Here is a 17962-nt window from a genome sequence, read left to right as displayed (position 1 = left end):
CAATTGAGGACCTCATGCAACCACAGTGAGTTGTTTTATTTTTTGAAAATTTATTAGTGTAGAAACTTTCAAATGAACATTTATTCATTGTGGAATGTTTCAATTGGCCATAATTTTATGGACAAGTATTTTTTCATTAGTCCATATTACCCTAATGTAAATACATGGCTAATTGTGACTTGCTAATTACTACCCTTCTACACTTGCATTGGCAGGACGTAGAATTCATAATCATTGGAAATTTCTTCATGCGGTTACATGGTGATTTTCTCAACCCACTTCAATACACTGTTTACATTGCTTTCTTATCATTGTCATCAAGATAAGACCAGCTAAAAAAAATGTAACATTTTTTAAATCAACATCTTTTCCAAGGCCTTGATGGCTAATTGACTGGATATACCCACTTGGAGAGTAATTTCCTTCGATCTCATCCATTAATTTGTATATCAGACCATAAAATACTTTGCATTTATACTATGCACATATAGAACCATCACTCAATTTGTGAAAAATTGGAGCCATCTTGGATTTTATTAGATATTTGTTATGTTTTTCTTCATGAATCCACCCTAGCCACCACATAGTGGTAATCCCTCTTTCCAAATTTCCTTGAAAGTCATTATCGTTTCTTCCGATTAGCAAGCTTTTCACTTTTTAACCTCATAATCTTCATAAGGAATAGGATCCCTCCAGCTTTTCCTGACTTTTGCAAGCCCTTCTAAGATGTGTTGCATCCAACACAATCACAATGACTATTCAGAGGCAGGTGATTATGAATTAATAAGCAAACTTTTCACTTTTAACCTCATGAATCTTCATAAGGAGTAGGACTAGTCAAACTTTTCCTGCCTTCAGCAACCACATCTAAGATGGGTTGCATCCAACAGAATCACAATGACTATTCAGAGGCAGGTGATTATATGTTATAATTAGGAAAACACTTTCACTAAGTTTGTTTTTTAAGTTTATATCAAGGAACTCCTGATTTCAAGTTGTCATAACTCCAACTCTGTGAAGCTCAATAACTCGTATAGTCAACCTAGGTGCAGATGCATTCAGAGCAATCCATTGCAGATTACAATCACAGTGAATGTGGTAATGGATAAAAGCCTCAAGGTCCATTTGAGCTACCGCAGTACCACACTCCTCTTCCACCACACTATCTTAAAGCTTCGCAATTTCCTCCCTCAACATATTAGGCCAGACAACATGACCTAACCTCTATTGATCTTTCCTTCCTCTCTATGTATCCTTGGACTCTCTTGCTGACCATATATTCATAAGCCAATCCAAGTCATCACATGGTTCAAATAAATCTCCTCTTATCATCATGCTTCAACCTCAACTCTTTCTCCAATTATAATTTCATTTTCTTTATTTCTTCAGCATTATTTTTTTTTTATATAGGAAACGACAAAGGAATATATTGATAAAAAGGATGTACAAGAAAAGGATGAGGAATCTTCCCACCAAAGAAAAACAAAACTACACGGAATCAAATACAAGAAAATACAAAGTAAAAACAAGCAAACTCTCTAGGTTAGGCCAACCCATTGGGATTACACATCGCTAACTAATCAAGTTGTAACACGTTAAGGGGAATCTCCTTAAAAACCTTAGAACAAAAAGCCCAAAGAGAAGCAAGGAAATGAATAGAATCCTAAAGGTTCTCTTAATTCCTTGTTTTATCCTAAAAAATCCTTGCATTTCTTTCCTGCCATACCACCCAAATTAAAGCGATGCATACAACTTGCCATAAAACAATCTCTCTCTTAGAATATCCAAAATCGTTAAATTTTCTTCACCATTATCCCTTAGTATGTTTCATCAAATATACCCTAGCTTCAATACAAACTTTACACCAAATTGGACACAACTTCCTGCATGACCCATGTGTTGCTTCAAGCATGCCTAACCTTAATCATCTTGAGAGAGAGCTTACAAGTTACAGCCCTACTTCCTTGAACATGCATCTCAATATTCTAACCACTATTCCTTTAACATGTAGATCCTTAATTGTAAAATTTTGTAGGTGAATACAATTCAAAATTCAACTATTCAAATACTAAATATGTTGTTGTCCCTACCAATTTAGTCATACTATAAGCCTGTAATACAAAACTAAGTCCTTAGATGTTACCAAAGTAATCAAAATGGCACTGCAGCTAAACATTTACTTAGTTATTATTTATTACTTGTTACTTAGCATAATCAAGCTTACTAACATAGTAAATGTTAAACGCTAAGTTATGACAAAGTAAATCAGTTACTATTAAATTACTGGTAAACATACTTCATATTTTATACTAAGCTATTAGAGAGCAATATGTAAAAATTAAAAAAATCAATAGACTAAGCATACGCTTGGTAAATCAACTTAATGACTTAAAGTAAATATTAAGAAATAAGTTTTAAGTCAACAAATTCAACAAAATTTAAATTAAAGTCATTTTAAGTCAATAAGTTTTAATTTTACCAAGCACCATGTAAATTGAATCAAATCCTAAAACAAACAAATAAGGAATAAAAATAAAAATAGAGACAATAAAATAATTAAATAATGTATTTCAATATATACATTAACAAAATGGAGAAAAAAAAATCAACTATAATCTTACAACCTCAAACTCTAATGTATTTCAAGTCCTTCATCTAACACAATGTGTTTTTTTACCGCTAATGTGGCTATCTAGAGTCATAATTAGCTAATAATTAGTGTTTGAGTTGCATTTAGAATTTGAGAAGTTTTGTTATTGGAAATTTCTCCTTAAAAGAAGTTTCTACATTTTTAAACTTTCTAATTTCTTAAACATTTTTTTCTGAAGTTTCTATTTGAGTTTACTTAAAAATCTAGAAGTCTTCTTTATTAGAAACTCTTATTACAAGAAGTTTTTATAAAGTTAAGTTTCTAATTTTAGACAAAAAGTTACTATTTTATTTTAATCTTATTATTTAGAGGTTTAGGTGTTTTAGGAAATAAATAAGAGTCATAACAAGTTGCTATATTGGTTAGGTTTCTTTTTTCATAGTTTTATTCAGGTTTTAAGGTTTTCTAAAGCTTACAAATAAGGGTAATCAATGTAAAACTGAATTAATGAATGACCAATGATTTATAATTCTTGCATACCCTACAAATTTTAATGGTGAGACTCCATTATTTTTCTTCTAAGACACTAATGTTTCCATCTTTTATCCTTTATTTTACTTTTCCTATCTTTTATTTTACTTTTCCCCATTACCATAATTTTTATTATTCATTTTCCTTCTTAAATCCTAAAAGATTGAAATCCTAGTCCACCTATTTGATTGTGTACAACCATCCTACGATTGTCCTACATCACAATTATACAATTACTTGATTGGAGTTGACATAGAGTATTTTCAACCAACTTTACTAAGGGGTTGGATTTAGTTATACAACAACTTGATCGGTAGTCAAGTTAGGGTGTCCAACTCAATTATACACTACTAGTCTACCACATTATTTTAGCATGTCAAGTTTGCTAGAAGCTTATTTTCAACTCGAAACTAAGAGCCATTAAGAATTACTTCTTGTTTTTAGCTTTAGCTAGAAGTTTAAGTGAAATCGAAGTTATTATTTTGAAGAAGCAAAATTGATATTATAAAAACTTCCATTAAATATGAAAAAGCTCCTACATTAGTAAGAAATTGGCTTCTATAAAATACAACATTTTCCTCGATTTCATACTGAGCTATTTTTTAAGTCAAAAAACTCTTTAATAAAACTACCCAAATATGCTTGAAAGCTCATATTATTCAGCTTAAAAAGGAAATCTTGACTTCTCAAAAGCCAATCCAATGGGGAACTATGTAATACAAGATGCTACTTTGCACTAACTAACTAAGCCTTCGAGAAGTAGGAGCTCAAATTCGAAAATATTCCCATAATTTCCAAACTTACAAATTATCCTTATGCTAGAATAGCTAATAGAGTTCCCAAGTATGTCCCACTTTTGTTCCATGCCAAATTAAGTTTGATTTTCATTTCTTTAGCCTTATAAGGGTTGAGATTTGTTCATTTGGTGAATGACTAATTGATGCTAAACTTAGTAAAACAATGGAGATCAACAAAAATATCTACATCTTCCATCTTTTCCACTTTTTGTTTAGGTTATAAAGATTGTATCTAACCAATAAAATTTGACACAAAATACCCAAGCTATTCTTCTGATGGTTGCTAGAATTTTGATGGTACGTGATTTATTCATTAATCATAAATTTAAAAGAACTCAAGTTAAATATGAAATGACTGGTGTAAATCAATAAATTAAATAAAATAAAACACAGGAAAAGAAACTTGTCAGTTGACAGACCTTGTTTTAGGTTAATATAAAAGGTGAATTTCTTAGATATGAAGTATTCTCTGGGCAGGAAGCCTAAGTGCACAACATTTAAGCCTCACTTTTAGAGTTGTGAATCTGAAAGGAAATATTTTAACAGATGATTCTTAAGCCTTTTTCCTTAGGCCCTTCTGTGAGTTGAACTATATGCAGTTTGCCTGTAAGCCCCAAAAGGCTAAAATAATGGCTGTTCTAATTTAGTCAGCAGGGGAATTAATTTTCTGTATTCATCAGGACACTACCTCTATGATTGACAAGCAAATAGAGAAGGATCCAAATTGTGTGATCTCCTAGTAGTAAATTTACAGAAACCAAAAACTGGCGTACATAATCTAGGCCATAAAAGAATAGAACCAGGCTGTTCAAAATAGTTTTATAGTAAACCAGAAATATGATCAACATTCTGTTGGGAAAAACTATTCAAGGTTCTTACAACAACTAAGAGATCAAAATGCTTTGAAATAGTAGCGTCCTAAGATGTAAATTGATAGGCAAAACAAAGAGAAATACCTTGTAGGTCCAAGGATATGTAGACAAGTCCATTATTCCATTATTTAAACCCTTAATCTTTACACTTGTTAACCCTGCTCCAACCCATTCATAAAATGGTCCAGCATTCTACAAACAACACAAAAATAAAAATAAAAACAAAAAATAAAAAATCAGTTAGTGATAAAGAGCATATGAAAGGAACTTCAAACCAGTTCAAGTCATGTTGTAGTCCACAATACATTCCCATAAGCAAGTAGGTTTGTAATTAATAAAATGCATATTCATTCTGACTTGCATATCCTAGGTGCAAAAGTTCAACAACAGCAACAATAAAAAAAACAACAGCTAGTCTCATAAAAGGCAAGAAGTTCTTTTGCATATGCCCTACATCCAACTTATGAATGTAAATGAGAGACATAAAGCAATCAATTGACTAATGCAATAACTATAAAAATGGTGTTTGACATTTTAAAAACCCCCGGTATATCTCATGACGAGTAAATGTCATCATCCAGGAAATGAAAATTAGCCCTGAAATAATAAAAAAGTACAAAAAGATGTCAAACAAAGCAATTGCAAACTAGCTAGTTGCAATGAACATTTTATCCGAAGGACTTGTGAAGGTTAAAACACCACATAGGAGAAGGCAATGTATGTCTGCACTGTGTTTCTTTTCCAATAGAAGCATATAGCCCATTGCACCATAAAAAGTTAGTGTGAGGCAATCAAAACAAACAACCAGATCCTTCCAGCAAGTGTCAAGCACTTAAGTAAATAAAATAAAGGAGGGCAACTTACTTGTAGGCCAACAGTCATGCTCAAAAGAGCAATCTCATTTTGTCCTGACTTGAGAGAAATGGGAGACTCAAATTTGAAGGGTGAACGTGATCCATTTCCAGATGCACTACCTGAATATTAGAAAATATAATAGATAACCAATGATAAATTATTTAGATGATTGAAATATATTTTGGAACTTAATAAATCATTGACATAATATTCATATGAAAGTTAAAAATGAAGAGATATCAATAAAGGTACCAATTGATATCTATATGGGACACAGCATGAAAAATTTGAATAAATATTAGGGTAATATATAATGACACTAATCTATATGGGAGATATTGACAGATATTGAAGGCTAAGATAGCATGCACTCAGAATAATGCACTACTATGTACCAAAATTTCTTCACTTTAATATGAAAGAGAAAAATATCAATGGAACGGCATTTTCTTATTGAGTAAAGAATACCTAATAAATAACCAGTTATTAGGATTTAGGGCAGAGATCAATAATAAAGCTGGATGGTAATAATATGTTCTATTCCTAAACAAAATTCAATTTAACTAACCACTAAGAGATCAGGTCTCTTTATAGGAAAATCATAAATATATTGACATTAAGAGGCATTGATTAATTAATCATCAAGCAACTTTACTTCAAAGTAGTTTGAAATTAATATTATATGTTTTCATTTTACAACAGAAATACTGCAAGCATGAAGTAAGAAATAAGGGTTTAAGAATAGGAGTGAGATAAATAAGGGCTTTGAAGAATTCAAATGATCAAAATGCAAACAAATCAAATCCAAGCAATTCAATTCTCAATTGCAACACCCACAACAGCAAGATTCTCTAACATAAATCAAGATGAATCAAGTCAAACACGAAGAATTCAATCCCAATTGCAACAGCCAAAACAGATCAAGATTAATATGCATAAACCTCAATTCTTTATCGGAACACTCATCAGATCAATATTAATCCACACAAATCCAGAACAGTCAAATCAAATCCAAGCAATTCGATTCCCAATTGCAACACCCACAACAACAAGATTCTCTAACATAATTGAAGAAGAATCAAATCGAACACAAAGAATTCAATCCAATTGCAACAGCTAAAACAGAAAGACTCGGTAAAATAAATCACCAACAATTATACCTCACGCAAACATTCTCTATTCTCAAAGCAAAAACTCACAAGAGCAAGCCCAGGCCTCCGAACGCCGATCCTCATTTCTGACCGCAACTGATCGAGTCAGTCCCGCTCTCCAAACCTCCTTAACAAACTTTCCTACCCGAACTTCAACGATGTCCCAGACTTAATTCCGTCAAGAAACGACCACTCCTGCTCTATCACGCCGATTTTGTTCTGCATGATCATCAGAACAACTATAAACAAAGCATAAAAAATTTAAAAAAAAAAAACACGTCAAGAATCTCACATAGAGCGCCTCGGTGAGCTCGGGCCCCCAGAATCCCCTGCGGCCGGGCATTGCGTTGATGGCCGGGACGAACGCGAGGGTTTGTCCTGACGGGCAAAGGGCCGCCGTTGGGTAGGATCCCTAGATCAGGAGGGTCGTCAGCCGGAGGAAACATCTCTTATCACAGCTTGAGTTTGGAAACGATACGGTGGTAGGGCTTTTTCTTGGAAATGACGTGAGATTTTCTCGGTAAAATGCGAGAAACAGATACGAAACAAAGCAGTAACAATAAAAGAACACGTCAAGAATCCCACGTAGAGCGCCTCGGTGAGCTCGGACCCCCCGAATCCCCTGCGGCCGGGCATTGCGTCGATGGCCAGAACGAACGCGAGGGTTAGGTTTAGAGTTAGGGTTTCTCCTGACGGGCAGAGGGCCGCGGTTGGGTGGGATCCCTAGATCGGGAGGGTCGTCAGCCGGAGGAAACATCTCTTATCACAGCTTGAGGTTGGAAACCATACGGTGGTAGGGCTTTTTCTTGGAAATGACGTGAGATTTTCTCGGGAAAATGCGAGAAACTGATAGGAAAGCATGGAGTGAGGCTGTCTCTCAAATCTCCTTTATATGCGATTCGTTTTCCAGTTTTCTTGAGCGTTTCTTGGAGGTTGTGCAGAACAGCGCCTACTACTAATCGTCCGCATGAGAGCTAAGCTAACTTCACTTCTGAGTTCTGACAATAAATTTACATTTTTACCCTTGGACAATTACCATAAAGGCACAATGGCCAAAAAGTTCCTAAATTTGCATTAAAATCATACACATTTGTGAGCCAAAATTATCCAAGGTTTTAAAAAAATCATATACCATAAACAGGTGAGAAGACTATCATTTTAATACACGTGATCAAATACATTTCTTTTATTTATTATTATTTATATTATAGCTAATAACTATGACAAAATTGTTATCTTTTATTTTTATTATTAGTTAGTACTATGAAATTTTAGTATAATTTTTATTTTTTTGGTTTTTTTATACAATTGTGATAAATTTTCAAAACTTGAAGAAAGAAAAAAAATGAAATTAACAAATAAATAAGATAAAAAATGATATTTGATGAAATTTTAAATTAATTGTGGTTAAGGACATTTAACTCAACCTCAAGAGAGGTGAGTGAAATTCAATTTATAAAATAAATTTACTTTTTAGTTTTATTTAAAATTTATAACATTATTTTTATCTAAATTTTTTGTGGTATTTGAAATGCAATTATTTTTTATGTTGTAAAAATTAAATTTACATTTATAGGAATTCAGTTTGATTTTAAAAAATCTATAAGATTTTATTTTTATGTTTTTGAAATTTGATGATATAATACATAAGATGTTTTTATGGGAAATTTGAGTGGGACATTACTAGATCTACCTTACCCTATCTAACTATATATAATTTGGCTTTTTATTTTTTTATTTTTTGGAATTTGATGGGATAATACATAAGCATCCTAGGTATGTTTGTTTTGAAAATCTTTTCAAAATTATTGACTAAATTACTTGGGTTTTAGGTATAAAAAGGATTTGAAAATCTTATATAGGTGTGTTAAATATAAAATTATAAGAAAATCTATACATGTCATTGTTTCCTCTTGTTCAAAAACTTTAAAAATTATGATCAAGTTTGAAAAATCTTGAACGTTTATTTAGAAAGAAAAAACAAATATTAATAAGTAACTAAGTTATCAAACCTCCACATGGTTTTAAGGTGATTTATTAAGGAGCATAGAGAAGTGTTGCATCGTGGATATGATAAATACATATAGGTGTTGGTCATTATAAAAATTGCAAGAAGAATTCAAGTAAAAAAAAATTAAGTATTATTATTTTAAGGTTGAAAGTGTTTTTTAATAACATCGTTAAACTAACTTTAAATCTCAATAATCAACCAAAATAAAATAATAATTAACTCAAATATAATAAGACCAAAAGTTTTAAATTTAAGATATTCCAATTAGGTATAGAAAACATGAACTCTACGTATTCGCAGTTCCTCGATCAAAAATATAGGTGATATATTAACATATTAAGTTATCATTTGCTAACCTCCATTATCACCCCGATTAAGGATTCTCCATATAAAATGGAATTTGTAGAAGAATTTTAAAATTAAACTCAATTTTGATTTATATGACTAATTCTTTAGATTGAAGAGATTGTTTTGTATTCTTACCAATTTGTAGTTTGTTTGCATTAGATATGAGGAGTTTTATAAGAAAACATGCAATATTAAAGCATCAAAAGGCTAGAACTTGAAACTAGCTTAAGATGCTATAGCAAAAAAATCGATGATATTGGTAGAATTATTGGTTCAAATATCACATATGGGGAAAATGAAAAAATGGATGGGAAGTTGGTACACCTAGTTTTTTGATTGAAAATATGGGAGAAAAAAAATCAAATCTTTTGTTTAAAAAAAAAAAAAAGGAAAATTTAGGGATCACAAAAGATCTAACTACCAATATAACATATCACCAAATATTTATCATTTATTAGTGATTTTTTGAAGAAAAAAAAAACCAACATTATCCTTTATTTTAAATTTTTAAGATAAAGTTATTGACAAATAACTAAAATATACAAAAAAAAAATTATAAAAGATCAGTTTTAATATTTTTATAAAATATAAGTTTTACATAAAAATTAATTTAATAAGATAAATTATAAATACAATTTTCAATAATTTTAATAATTTAAATAAAGTTACAAAAAAAAATTGTCGGTAGACTTTTAAAATGAACTTTCAAATAAAATTATATAACATCCTATTTAAAATTTTGAATGATTTAATTTTGTCTTCAAAATATAATAAAAAATTTTCAATAAAATTAATAATTTTGTTGAGATATTTTAATTTTTTAAATAAATGAATATAAATATATTGAATTTTGTGTGTAGCTTATTTTGGCTTCTAAGCTAAATAATGTATTGCACGATGAGGCTAGATTTCTAGTTAAAAATTGACAGCTCCACTCTCCATCATCTCCCTGTCATTAGATTGAAGTAAATCCCCATCTCCAGCCACCCCCTCCTCTCTCCCTTGTACTTGTCCACATCTACTCCACATTCTGATTATGAGTCTTTCAAATAAACAGTTTTGACAACATCTCTAACCCATCCTCATTCCCCATTTAACCTTCATCGGACTAAATTTAAGGCTGTAAGAAAGAGGAGTGCAACCTTGAACACAACATAAGTAGCATAAGTGGTATTTGGGGACAACATAAGTTTTGTTCTTCATGATATGGTGTGGTTTGGAATAGGATGGTTTTTATCAAAGATTCAATAATATTATAGTTGGGTTTCAATGATGTGTAATAAAGTGGAAATGGATCATTTAATATGAGGTGAAAATTAGTTTTAAGTGTATGAAAGAAATATTTTTACTAAAAGCTTGAAATATTCACTACTTTAAAAGAATAATTTTCATGAATTTAAATTTAAATATAACCTCTAATGAACTAAACCACTCCTTATCATAAATTTTAATGAAAGGTATTTTTATCAAAAAAAGAAAAATATAGCATTTTTTTTTTTTTAAAAGGTCAAGGTTATTTTTTGCAAAATGGGATCATATTTTGACCTTTTTATCCCTCCATGAGATGTGGTAATTGTATTTACTAAAAATGGTTTTTAAATTAAGTGGAGCTAAGTTTTGGGGAAAAAAAATAGGGGAAAGAAAAGGATTAACTTCAATTATTCAATAAGTAATAGTGATTAAGTAATTACAATAATTTAAGTTAAATTAAATAAATACATGAAAAGTTTGCCACAAAAATTAAAGGTTTATTTTTATTTTTTCAAGTATACAACATATAATAATTTGGTAGGTGACTGCAATCAAAATAGGGGAACACAAGTAATAATTTATAGGTAAATGGACTCAAATTGCTGGGAAAAAAAAATTTCTTTATTATAGGAGAAAAATGTTGTTTATGATAGGAAAAAACATACTTATATGGTCATTTTGATTCAAAATATATGCATATGGGCAATTACAACAGGCAACAATAGTAGAAAATGGACAATTTTAATACTAAAACCTAAGTATTCAACAGTACTAATAATAGCTTAAAAGTAACATATACAACTCATTTGGAATTATTAAATTGTCCAATTCACACGCTTCAAAGAGATATAGCCATGTTAATGATGCCCTATGACAGAACAATGGTTGCATCTTCTTGCAACTTTTCCTCCTCCAAGAATCCAGAAATTCAATCAAGTGAAACCTTTGTCTGAGCCATCATCGAGACCAAGTCGCTGTGAGCTTACCACACCTAACAAGATTGAAGAACCAAAGGTGATGGCAGTAACAAAAATTGGGCAAGCTCATAAAATGAATGTAACAAAAACCAGCGAGCAGAGAGCTTTTCGGAGCCACTGGAGCTTATTCTGAAGGTTTGCTCTTAAGAGTTAAGCAACTCATGGCCCATCCAAGTAAGCTAGCATTTCTTGGCATTGATGAGGTTTACAACCCCATGGATTCCTCCAACTTCTAGATTTGGTTCAAGCAAGAAGATCCAAGTTAACATGACATATGGAGCAATCCTAACACAATGGACAGGAAATCCGATGTGGAATTTTAAAGGTCCTCCATATTTCAATGTTTTCATGGCACGATCCAAAGAACTGGTGTACGAATACTTCCCATTGGCATCAGGTTGCATCCTATGTATTTGAGTTTTAACATAATCAAAGGGTAAACTAAATGCTGAAGCAAAAAACCCGAAACAACATTGGGTCCCATTGCAGTACTAGTTTCACCCAAACCAAGGAAATCCTTGAAAAACTCAACACTTTGATCATAGGATGCAAGCATCTCCATGTTCAATGCCATTGCTCGCACTACAATAAGACCTGTGCCTTGCCAAAGTGCTAGAATCCATTTATCCGCAACAATATAGTCCATGGAAAGCATTTTTGTAATTCTGGCATCGAGCAGCAGGTAAAGTGGCATCAGCTTGCATAGGAATGAGTGATGAATCTGGAGGACTACCAACAATTGCTCCACTAGCTCCAGCAGTCACGCCATAAAAAGCTTTCTGATACGGAGGTAATGGTTTTCCATCATTAGCAGCAACAACTTTATTAGTCAGGACCTTGAACGATCCAAGTCTTGTAGTTGTATATTTAGCTTGCCTAAGCAACCCAGCAGACAGTCCCTTGTGGTAAGCTTTATTATTCACCTTGTTTCAGTTCACTTCTTTGGAAGTAGCTGCTTCTACACTGGCATCTATGTCACTTTACATTCTACATAATTCACTCATGTACAACCAAACTTGTATTCACACAGAAGCAAAACAATATAGTCGATATTACCTACATGATTACTAAAGGGGTGTTTGATAAAAGAACTCATCACTAAAAAGTGAAAAAATAGATACATTATACTTTTTAAGTCCTTTCAATAACACAAATTAAACCAATTAATATTAAAAAAAAAACCACCAAATAACTATTTAATTTGTCTATTAAAAATACCTGACAAATCTCTTAAAGCAAAACACCATAAGCGAATTCTAAAAGATTATCTTTATTATTCTACTTTTTTCCTTTTCTATAAAGTAAAGATTTTTATCATCTAACTACAATTTATCCTTTTTTGAATTAAAACATTTTTATTATTAATTTTTTGATATAGTAAAATTCACATTCTGAATTAGAAATGTACTCTCTCAAGAAAACTTGGTCAACAACCCTTTTTCCACTACCAAGTTCTTTTGCTTAATGTTCCCCCTGAACTTAAACTCTACTGGTTTTCAGATCCAACCTTGTGGATCAACTTTTCAAATGCCCAAGTGTTTTTGCTTTGGCGCACCCTCTAAACTTGATACACTGCTAAACATCAAAGTTGAATAATAAAATATAATAAACACAAATAAATTTCTTGAAAGAATGCATTAGATAAAAATCTAAGGGTGTCTCCAATTGATAATATATGGAACAAGCATATCCTAACCACCGAAGCCTAATAAGACCTACCTAACTGCATGATAGGAAGTGTAGCTTCCAAAGTTACGTGTTGAAAGTTTCACGTATAAACATGTGGCTCGTTAAGAAGATTTAATTGTTGGAATAATAATAATAAAAAAAGTCTCAAATAAACAAACAAAATAAAAGATTATAAAATATAATGAGTGGGGCCTTAAGGCCTCACTCAAATGGTTGGGATGAGAATAGGAAGTTCAAGGTTTTATTAAAAGAGGGGAAATTGTTTTTCTATAGAAAAAAGAAAAAAAAAAACAGAAAAACAAAAACAAAATGGCATCTTTAACCAGATTTTGAGAAATGAAGTTACACTTGAGCTTGTTTGTTCAACTTTGTTTCCATGCTTACAAGCTTAACTTAAAAGATGATTTGATGGGATTTTACTTAAGAAATATGAGTTTGTTATGCATTTCCTATTGTTATCACCAATAAGGTTGTCATTTTTCCGCTAATGCAGTGGCCAGGTACTCAACTTCAAAACATAAATTTCGGAGTTCATTCCAAGTCCTACTAATTAAAATCATATTAACAATCTTCTATAAAATGAACTAACATTTTAGAGAGTACTGATCATTTTTTTAATCTTCTCAAAATCTGAATCAATATTTCCTAGGAACATCTAAAAAAAGTTGTGCTTGTCCAAGACTCATATTTTTCATTAATTTAAATTCCATAAGAAGAATTGTCATGCTCTTCTATGCTTAACTTAATCATGGCAATCAATAATACTGAAGGGCCTCAAACATGAGCTGAATCTATTTAAAAGGTACAAGTTACACTCCAAAAGGAAGAGCAACTGGTAATAGGACGTTAATCCAAGATGCATCCTTCCTCTAAAAAATTGAATATTACAAGATTTAGCACCAACCTATCTGACAAGAATTGATTGTACTCACTCGAACATATTCACTGCTTCAGTGCTTCAGGCTTTTGCTATAAACTCACAGTAATCACATTTAGCATAAACTAATTATTAGTTGATAATGTAAAAAACACAAAATTCAGCTATTGAATCCATTAAAAAGTGAATTTCAAGCATAATTAATCTACAAAATGATGAAATAATCAAGAAACAACAGTGCTATTTTGTTATTGCATTCTAATGAGCTAATGCATGAAAACACATTCAACTCCAAACATTAGCTATGCCACAAACATATTTTATGATATATCTTCAATTATTTGCTCAATAATCACCACACCAAAAAATGAAGACTGTTCATTGATGAAAAATTAATAGAATGCACTGGTTAGAACATAATTTAATCAATCAACATTGTCCACTATATGCATACATAAACAAGTAAAATTGGGTATAAAAACTCCTCCCAAAACCAAATGAGAACTCTAATATTCATCATTAAGCATACTCACTGGTGAACTCCTCTAATGAGCCCACATTTTACCATAGAAAAAATTGTTCTTGAAGATAAGTCTTGAGTGTCAAGTTCGTGGACTTCAGTAGTACAGATATTGCTCATACATATAAAGTGGAGGTTCTCCATTTGGCATTACCTATTTCCATGGTAAGTGAAACCCCACTGAACTATCCAAGTCCTTAATAGTTCTTAAATTAAGATTAAAATTGTCCATTTGAAGATATAGGCACATTAATCTATAGCAACCAATGAATCAAAGTTAATTCAAATCTTCCAAATTAGTCAACATAACTCATAAATCATAACCTTCGTGTAAAAAAAATGAAAATTACCACCAAAAGCTACATGCTATCCACAAGGTCAAAATGACAAACTAGAGGAACCAACAATTCAAGTAAATGCACAAATGAAGACTCATTTATATCTTCCATCTCAGAATTGCTTTTAACTCAAACAAACTTTTGAATTTATTTTCAAGATGTCTACAATATCGTACAATCGCTGGAACAATTTTGGAAACATCATAAATAGATCAAATCGAATTTTCTTTTTAGAGATGCAGTAAATTGAACAAGCTAACAATAAAAGGTTTTTGAAAAATGATTTTATGTAGGGGTTTCACCAATTCCTCAATTGATATACACAAATCTAGCCTAGAATTATCCCATTTATTTGGGACAACAAGCTTGGATTCATAATCCTTTCAAAATCAGAATTTTTATTGAAAACTGAGAAAAATGAAAACCTTAAGAAAATGAGATTTCGATTCTAAGGACTTTAAATGGGTTTTTGAAATACATTTTAATGAGGAACATTTTGAGAAAAGGTTTAAGGAAAGGAATTATTTGTAAACAACAATACACAAGGATCAAACATAGGCAACCCAACGGAAAATAGAATTTCAAAGTAAAATTTTTAACAACCAACCAAACCAATATGGTGAGTAGGGGCCAACCTTCATGAGTTTCCAATGGCCTTAGAAAAATCAAATTAAACTAAGGATCATTAAAGCAAGGGGCAAAGTATTTTAGATTAAACAAACTAACAAGATGTTGATTCATGAACTAACCACTAGGATTCTAAAAGCATGTAAACTGAAATAAGGCCAAGAAAGAACTAACATAAGACTAATGAAACACATAAGCATGGGAATATAATTATGTAAATATAGAAACATGAACATACAAAACTTTCTAATTAAACACATGAACTAATTAAGGATTAATTAAAAACTAAAATTAGCAATTCTAGAACATGGGCAAGACAACACAAGAATTAACTAAAATATTGAATAGCATATGAGCTAAACTATGATCAATCAAGAATTAAAACTAACAAGCTTAAACACATGGAAATGGTAACATGAGATCAATTAAAATAAATTAACTAGAATTCTGAAAAACACTCAAACTAAATATGATGAATAAAAAAAACTAAAGTTTAACAAACTTGAAAATATGAAAACAATAATGTGTGATTAACTAAATTGATTAACTAAAATTCCACAAAACTCAAACTAAATATTGATGGATCAAAATTAAAATTAGCGAACTTGAAAGCATCCACAATAACACAAGGTTAACTAAATTAATTAAATATAATTCTAAGCATACAAAATTAATATTGATTCACGAATTAAAAACAATAAACTTGGAACATGAAAATAATAGCATGAAATCAAACAAACTAATACTAAAATTCTAAAAAAAACACGTAAGCTACATAAGATGGATCATCACTAGAATTAACCATTTTCTAAAACAAGAATACCATAATATGGGATCAATCAATAATTAGACAATCAACAAACTGAAAATTATAAACTGAATTATGAAATCCTAAAAAATATTGAATAACTAACAACTAAGAATTATAAAATGAATAGTGAGATCATAAAAGTTTAAGTTGTCACTTCTCATTGGCTTATTAACTTTAGAACTCAAAACATCACATTTATCAACTTTAAAGTACTAACATGCACATGCACATGCACATAACCACACATATCATACTCCTTGGATTTATTAATTTAAAAACCTAAAACACTAACATTCACTTTACCAGGCCACACATCATATTGCTTTGATTTATTAATTTTAAAAGCCTAAAACACTAGTATTCACATGCACATGGCACACACATCATATTCTTTCATCTATTAATTTAGAAACCTAATCACTAATATTTACATGCACATGACACACATCATATTGCTTTGATTTTTTACATTAAAAAAAAACCTAAATACTTACATGAAATATTGAATTTTAGTAACTAAAAAAAACAAAACTAAAACATGAGAGAAAGTAGGTCAATGGAAAAACTAAAAAGGTAGATCAATGGAAAAACTAACCTATGTGGGCTGTTGCTATATCAAAGTGGTAGCCTTGATTTACTGCAATGGTGCGCTGCTTGTGTGGAGACCTCTTGTGTTGTGAGTGGGCTCCAAATTTTTATTGTCGTGATGGATGCCTTCTTCCACCTGCGTGCCCTCAAACGGTGTCAATCCCCACACCAAAAATCTGTTGAATCCTCATTTGAAAGTCCCTAGAATGCCCCATTCAAAATCACCAGCTTGTGCATCCTCTAAAGGCTCCCCCACCCTGAAAACATGTTCTCCATGTCCCTAAATATCCACTGAATGTGGTTCAAAAATACACCCCAAATTCCCCTGGAACCGTATGCAGAATCTCCTTGAGACGTGGCTTGAATATTATCTTTCCAAAAAACATATTATCCATGTCCTAAAATATGAACTGTATGTAGTTCAAAAACCAGACCAAATTCACTAGAACCGCACTCAGAATCTCCCCTCGACTAGCTTTCCAAAATCCTTCAATCTTCCTTGGCCAAATATCTCATTCCTAAATGAACTAAAAGTTCCAATGGGAGATTCTATGAAGATGTTTTGTGACAATCAAGTTGCCATAAGTATCGTTAAGAACCAAGTTTATCATGATCGACCAAAGCATGTGGAAATAAATCATTTCATTAAGGAGAAGATAGAAGAAGGGACGATTTCATTGCTTTACACTCCAACAATTCTCCAAACAGCAGACATTCTTACCAATGCGCTTTTTAGAACCAACTTTGAGGACTTGAGATCCAAGGTAGGAATGATCAACATTTACAATCCAGCTTGAGGGGAAGTGTGGAAATCCGGAAGGTATAGCTGTGCATACAACTGTACTGTATACATATACTGCCATTTGTATGGCTAGTTATTATGGCTGCTATACCGCATATAGTCGTTTCCTATTCTAATTTTATTTCCTAATTTTATGAAAGACTTTCTCCTAAAGTCAAGGATTAGATTTCTTTTTTAAGGCAAGATGACCTCAACTATTCATGTATAAATATTGATGCAATAATCAATCTGAATAGAGAGAAAAAAATAAAAAGAATTTTTTAAAAATAAAAAATAAAAAGATTTTTTTTTTTTTTTTTTAAATTCTCTCAAATTTGTTCATATATA

General features: G+C 31.3%; 1 long non-coding RNA gene and 1 pseudogene across 2 annotated transcripts; both read right to left on the bottom strand.

The window, feature by feature from the left end:
- Positions 1 to 4877: 4877 nt before the first annotated feature.
- Positions 4878 to 7715, bottom strand: LOC117923677. Of its 2 annotated transcripts, none has more exons than XR_004652661.1 (4): positions 7089 to 7715; positions 6806 to 7015; positions 5655 to 5764; positions 4878 to 4982 (listed from the first exon to the last, which is right to left on the bottom strand). It is a non-coding gene; the product is annotated as an uncharacterized LOC117923677 (long non-coding RNA). The 2 variants fall into 2 exon arrangements; XR_004652662.1 differs by having other exon boundaries at positions 6845 to 7015.
- A 3873-nt stretch (positions 7716 to 11588) lies between these two features.
- Positions 11589 to 17696, bottom strand: LOC117923030 (annotated as a pseudogene).
- Positions 17697 to 17962: the final 266 nt, after the last annotated feature.

The sequence above is a fragment of the Vitis riparia genome, chromosome 10 (genome assembly GCF_004353265.1).
Source record: "Vitis riparia cultivar Riparia Gloire de Montpellier isolate 1030 chromosome 10, EGFV_Vit.rip_1.0, whole genome shotgun sequence".
NCBI classification, from domain to species: domain Eukaryota; kingdom Viridiplantae; phylum Streptophyta; class Magnoliopsida; order Vitales; family Vitaceae; genus Vitis; species Vitis riparia.
Note: the sequence above shows the minus strand (reverse complement) of the source record. Positions and strands in the feature narration are given on the sequence as shown.